Raw genomic sequence first — 7,355 nt, forward strand, 5'->3', positions numbered from 1 at the left:
AAGTGCTTCGCTGGCCTTTCCAGTGCATCTCAACAAAATCCTGCCGTACGGTTCCAGGTGGAGCAAAACAGTCTAATTTCAGCCTAATTTTACAACTTTTAACATTACGGCCTGTTAAGCTGAAATGTGCAGGCGAGAACCATACTTATGTCTCCACAACCAATCTTGGATAAGTGGAGAAAGAGAACAGATAGATGATAGATACATTGATGAATGATTGAAATCAGCAGATAATTATTTCTACAGTCCATAGAGCTCTTAAAAAAGTCTTGAGCTAACCTCTCAGACATGACATGGAACCTTCAGATGTTCTATGTTTGATTACTGACTGAACTGAGTTTCTATGCAGTATAACACAACGGTATCTCCAAGGTGTTCAGCAAGTAGTCATGATGTCATAGTTTTATAAATGAAAGCTCTTAAGTAGAAGCTCTGAACCATTAAAGTCAAATTGTTACAATCTGCTTCCTATCTGCTTTGAAGAAATATCAACATGCAAGATTTTCCCTTTTGGTTCAACTTCTGTCAACTAAATCCACTTGTTATAACAGAGACATGAGGGAATATCGGCCAGGGCATCTTTTCTTTTGTGCACTTTGCATCTCCTATTGGTCTTTTTGCTTAAAGGATCCACATTGTTTGTTCATTTTGGAAATTTATAATATGTCCTGATTTTCATTCATTTAAAAGCTTTCTGAGGTAGTTTCAGTAATAAATAAGCAAAATGAGCAAAACCTTTACTAGCATAACCTGAACTGTTGACACTTGCCATATTTGTTACAATCCCACTATTCAAGAACATAAATGAAGATCTCTGGGTCTGGTTTTACAAAGACAGGGTGTTTGAATGATGGGAGAAACATTAATAAACATTGTTTGGTGACATACAACATTTGTGTTCTTGTCCACGAGCCTCCATTCTCTCAAGATCAATTACTGATGAGTGAGTATTGATCTATTTCTGTAGGTGTGGGAAGAGGGAAGGAAAAAAGTTCAGTTTCTTCTTGCCAGTTTCAATCTTTCAAAGTTTTAGCTCCTGGAGTAGAGAACCTACTATTAGTTTAAAACAGCACCAGAATCAAAGGATAGGTATTAATGCATACCAAGATGGTTTTATCATGCAGATTGTTACAGCTTTGTAAACATGATCAGTTACTGAACCATCACTGCATGTGTAAAAGAGCCAAATATCTAATTATTACAAAATATTCTGTTGTTGATACATTTGTAACAATCATGGCATTTGTAATCTACTAAGATTAGCAGGCTAGTTTCTATGGACCCAAGAACTAAATCTGTTTGAGCTTCTGTATTGAACCAGGGGGTGGGGGTGGATTTGTGTGTGAACTCAGCTTAATTAGGTGAGGAGACCAATCACTGCCAAGTCAATATCAAGGCTGCAGATTATTGCAGTCAACTCAGGTGTGTAGGTCAGTGGAAGTCTCAGCTTCCTCAGGGGCTTCTGGGGTACCTCCCAAAGTTTACTCTGGGATATTTGCTTCCCCTCCTAATCCAACCCCCAACTAAAACACTAACAAGGATTAATGGAGAGCAAACAGACCTATTTAACCTATTTGACATTTGGACTTGCTTTTGAACATAAATTTGGAATGTCAGTGTTCATTTATCAGTTTCAAACTAAGCAGTGATGTGTATATATAGGAAAAGAGTTGTTTTTTCCTGATCTATCATAGGGTTTCATTCAAGAAACAAGAATAGTTTGACATCATCATTAAGAAAAAAGCTGAACTTTTATTGAAACCTTACCAAAACTTCCAGATGGATTTTGAAATGTCAACCTGAAAAATTCTAATATAATTATTGTCTTTCAATTGTTGCAATGAGCTGCTATAGGTTATAATTATTCGGTTTACATTTTAGAATAGCTTTAAAAATCAATAAACCTTGTTGACCTAAAAATGGACATATGGTTTTTGTAATGACATCAAAAATGTGAAAGATATCTGGGAAATGCAAATAGTCACTCTGATGTGTGAAAGATGTTTCCATGAATGAAAGTATCACCTGTGGTGAAGCCTAAAGCTTCATTTGAAATAAATATATTTATCGGACAAGTGTTCTTAAAGTCTATTAAAAGTGAAAGAACAAATGCAAGCATGGAGTGAAATAAAGACTGATGACCTCTGAATATTTTTCTTGCTCATCAAAAGATCACACATGATGGTGTGGAGACATTCACATGTTTAGTGCGTGCCCTGATTAAAGAGGCGTTGCTTTTTACTCCTTCTTAAATTCATTATGGGTTTTTCTGCCATTCTTGAGCTTCATGTAGTGAATGGCTGTATTTGTGCTTTTAGCGCTTACCCTGGCCTTGCTGACCTGGCTAGTGATGTCCTTTCTCATGGCCCGTGGTCTTGGTTGGTGAATGGCCCTGCTGGCCTTTCTTCTGGACCTTCAGCCAATGCTTTGAATGGAGTGTGGTGGCTGATTTAAAGCTTGTGGTCAGAGAACCAACTAAAGGTCATGACAGTAGAGGTTAACCCTGGAAAATCCGATTTACTCTGCTTCAATATGTTTGGAGTAATTTATGGAGCTGTAATGATTCAGGCAGCTTGCCTGGACAGGCGGTGCACTGTCACACAGACTGGTTTCCAAAACTTTCTGAAAAACAATGAATTTAAGCGCGTTCTTTGCATGTCAAGAGACTGGATCAAAACGAGTTGCAATCAGATGCACCTCAGACCAGCGCCAGAAGACATGCAGAGGGTCAACAAGTGAAGAATTCAGACCAAAGCATTGTAGTTCTACTTTATATATAACACAACTGCATGATTAAAATGTGAAAAGGAAGGATTTAGAAGATAAAAAAATATAAGAAATTGTATTATTGTCCCACAATGGGGAAATATGAGAATTACGGTTTGAAGAAGCATGATATGTTCCCTTTGAGGGAACTTTGAGATATCCTCTCCAGTTGTTATATGGTAAGCTGGCATAGTAGAAAGGAGATATTGTGCGTAAACAAAATTCTTGCTCTACCTGCACCGCTTTTCAGGAACCGGAGACAGAGGACCCAGTATTCAACCAGACCAAAGGTGCATTTTAAGAAGGTTTATTTTCAAAAATAGATGTGAGCAGGAACCAAGACAGGCAGGCAAAAATGAAGGGCAGGACAAAAACAAAGCTTGTGGTAATAAACAGTCCAAGGCAAAAAAGCAGGCAGTCAGCTAAGGCAGGAGAAACACAATACAGGGAACAGGGAATGCTGGCAAAACTCACCCATAGGCATGGAAAAACAATGATGTGGCAGATTGCAGGGGGCAGAGGCAGGTAAGGGTAAGGGAATGTAGTAAGGGAGTGATCAGGTGAATGGAGTGAAACTAATTACTGGCATGGGTGGAGCTAATCAGGAACAGGGAAGTGCTTGGGAGTAAACTGAAACTGATATGATGGTGACTGGAGAAGGGGCGTGACAGGGTGGAAGAATGCTGGCAGGTGAACTGAATTAAGACTGGTGACAGAAATGATCGGAGCAGGCCAGATAAACTTATAACATAAAACAAAATCAAACCACAATAAAACCCAAACTATTCCAAAACTAAGACAGAACCTAAAGCTTAAGGTAGGAGAGTGAAGTAATTAATCAAATAACAAAAATAAACCATAACCAAACCCAAATCATGACAAAGCCCCTCCCTCAAGGGCGGATTCCAGACATCCTTAAAAACAACAAAACGCCCAGACCGGGCAGTTGGATTGAGGTAACAGGACGGAGGGCCAGAATCAAGAAAAGAAAAACTGTCCACATGAAAACCTGAACAAAAAATCAACCCAAACAGGGCGAACTATAAAGTGTCCCGGGGACCCCAATAAGTCCCTATGTCAGGAGAACATTTATCTATCTATATAAATGGTCCTCACACATTGACACCATCCATAAGAAGGACCAGCGTCTGTAAAAAGGCGCAGCAAAGACTGGTATTCCTGCGGCAACTCAAGTACAACCTTCCTCAGGAAATACTGATCATCTTCCACACTGCCATCATTTAGTCTGTCTTGTGCTCATCCAACTGTGTGGTTCAGCTCATCCACAAACTTGACATGTCCAAACTGCAACAAACAGAGCTGTAGAGAGGATTATCATGGGTGACCTTCCATAAAAAAGGCTGTTAAAATAGCTGTCAATTCTACTCATCCTGGTCAGCGCAGGGTTAGGTGATTTAAAATCTTGCCTTCAGGTCGACACTAGAGAGCACTGATGGCTAAAACGAGCTGACACAAGGCCAGTTTCTACCCCCCAGGCTGTGTCTCTGAGGAACACTTTACAGTCAGGGTAGCCAGCTACACTACTGGGGAAAAAGGAAGGTTAGAGCTCGCTCTTAATCAATGTGATGGTACGTAGTATGATTTATAACAGAATATAATAATGTAGTAAAAAAGTGCAAATCTTATATTGCTGCTGTTATTTACATTATTTTGGCCTTAGCTTTCTTTATATGCATCGAAACATTTTTCCTGTATGACCCTACCGCGTAGGGGAACATAGGTGCTAGGCTTCTGATCAAGCAATTGTTTTTCTTTTAGTTTGGGTCTGGTAAAAAAAAAAAATCCCCTCCAAATCTGGGTTTTAGTTTGTTCCGAGGCCCCACAGAGAATGACCTGCCCACTTCTTACCACCGGTGATTAAAGGCTACATTGTACTCCTGAGGACTATTACTGATTACAGAGGGCTTGAAGGATGTTCATGTTTATTCTTAAGTCTTAGTAAAGGACCTCTTGAGTGAGCTCAAAATACAGGTTTCTTTTTTGGGTGAAGGGAAAGAAGGCTTACGAGAGGTGTTGAAAAGTAATATTGTGTCCAGTCTGAAAACATATCTGACTAAGGGCCAATCAATGAGACTGGACACAAAGGTCCAACACAATACTGTGTAAAATTATCAACACAGAGTAGACCATGGTGACTGCACCTGCTCAGCTTTCCTCAACTATCAAAATAGAGCTTTCATTTGTACTTGGTTTTTAATATCATTAACAGTTCACTAGAATCCAGTAACGTAAACTATAATGGCTAGTGTGCTTTAACCTAGGGTGAAAATGGAATTGCTTAGGTCAGGTCAGGTATGTTGAAATATTAGCATTTTTCTAAAGCTGCTTATCTTTCCAAAACTGAAATTTATAGCATTTAGAAAAATGCTGTTTCACTGTTGGGGACAAAGTATGTCCCCAACAGTGAATGAATGTAAAAAATAATATAGTGAGTCACAACGAACTGAAAACCTGTTATGAAAAAGTAATTGTCAAGTTATCTCTTTATCACGTATTTGGACTTCATGTGTATCAATATAATTTTTTTTAATGAATCAATTCAGACGCAGCTGGCTTTGTTTCCATAAGGTTCAGTTATATTTCCCTCAGAACTGTGCTTGAGTGCTCCACATATTTAATTCAATTCAATTAAATTCAATTTTATTTATATAGCGCATGAAACATGTCATCTCAAGGCACTTTACAAAGTCAAGTTCAATCATATTATACAGATTGGGTCAGATTATACAGATTGGTCAAAAATGTCCTATATAAGGAAACCAGTTGATTGCATCAAAGTCCCGACAAGCAGCATTCACTCCTGGGGAACCGTAGAGCCACAGGAAGAGTCATCTGCATTGTACATGGCTTTGCTGCAATCCCTCATACTGAGCAAGCATGAAGTGACAGTGGGAAGAAAAACCACCCATTAGCGGGAAGGAAAAACCTCCGGCAGAACCGGGCTCAGTATGAACGGTCATCTGCCTCGACCGACTGGGGGTTACAGAAGACAGAGCAGAGACACAACAAGAGAGACAAAAAGCACAGAAGCACACATTGATCTAGTAATCTGTTCTACATTAGATGGTAGTAGCGGGTGAGCCGTCTTCTCTGGATGATGTCACAGTTAACAGAACGCCAGACCAGGTGTACCTACTATGAAGAGAAAAGAGAGAGAACAGAAAGTTAAAGCAGAAATGACAACACATAATGCATAATTGAAGAACAGTAGAACTCAATAGAGTGAGAAAATTAGATCCTGATATACTCCAGTAGCGTAAGCCTATAGCAGTAAAACTATAAAGGTAGCTGAGAGTAACATGAGCCACTAGTTATAATTTTTGTCAAAAAGAAAAGTTTTAAGCCTAGTCTTAAAAGTAGACAGGGTGTCTGCCTCACGGACCAAAACTGGGAGTTGGTTCCACAGGAGAGGAGCCTGATAGCTAAAGGATCTGCCTCCCATTCTACTTTTAGAGACTCTAGGAACCACCAGCAGACCTGCAGTCTGAGAGCGAAGTGCTCTGTTAGGAACATACGGGGTAATCAGAGCTCTGATATATGATGGAGTTTGATTATTAAGGGCTTTATACGTTAGAAGAAGAATTTTAAATTATATTCTTGATATTTATATAGTCTTAGCTTAGTTATAAATTCTATATGTATGAATATGAACAATTTAGACAACAGAAAAACTCTGTCTTGTAGTTTCAAAAAACAAAAACACTAGGTCCTGAACTATGTCCAGAGTCAAATCTTGAACCAAGAATAGGAGCCCAGTAAGAAGGGTGCACAACATAAAATACACACATACATTATACAATGTGATCAAACTTTCCTTCCTGTTAAAAGGGAGTTTTCCTCTTCACTGTCACTTCATGGATGCTTGTCAAGACTATATGCGATCTGTGGGTTTCCTTAGATAGGAAACTTTTAGACCAATCTGTCTGGCTGATTTGATTCAATTCAAATCAATTTCATTCATGTAGCGCCAATTCACAACACATATGATATCAAGGAACTTTACAAAGTAAAATTCAATCAAATCATAAAGATTAGTCACCCCCCCCCCCCCTCTCTCCATACGACCTCTCCATTAGTTAAGGGGGTCACAGTCTGAAGAAGGTTCAAGACCCCTTCTTTATACCAAGCATCACACCTTGTATAAATAGGCAGTGGATGACAGTGTGGTCATTTCAACTCTCTGAAAAGCTGACTTAAAGTTACTTTCAGTTACTAAGAACCAATAGATGCTGCTGGTACAAAAGCAAAGCTGTTGTGTATGATCAGTAAAGAAAATGGATTTTATCTTTGGCATTGTATACATTTTAGGTCATCTGACTTATTTTCTTTAATAATTAAAAATATGTGAGCTTTTTTTGGAGACCATTTCTACTATAACAATCAAAATGTAGTACAGATGAAGACCAGAAAATAGTTAGTTCTGTCTTTATTAGCTTAAAGCATGTATACAAGAAAAAGAAGAGAGAAAGAAAGAAGCGATCAGTAAACACACAAAATGACAGAACACATAAAGGTTCTGGCAGAATGCCCGTACACTGTTAACTGACTTCCAATATTTGCTGTTGTGT

This window comes from Fundulus heteroclitus, unplaced genomic scaffold, assembly GCF_011125445.2.
Source record: "Fundulus heteroclitus isolate FHET01 unplaced genomic scaffold, MU-UCD_Fhet_4.1 scaffold_166, whole genome shotgun sequence".
In the NCBI taxonomy this organism is placed as follows: domain Eukaryota; kingdom Metazoa; phylum Chordata; class Actinopteri; order Cyprinodontiformes; family Fundulidae; genus Fundulus; species Fundulus heteroclitus.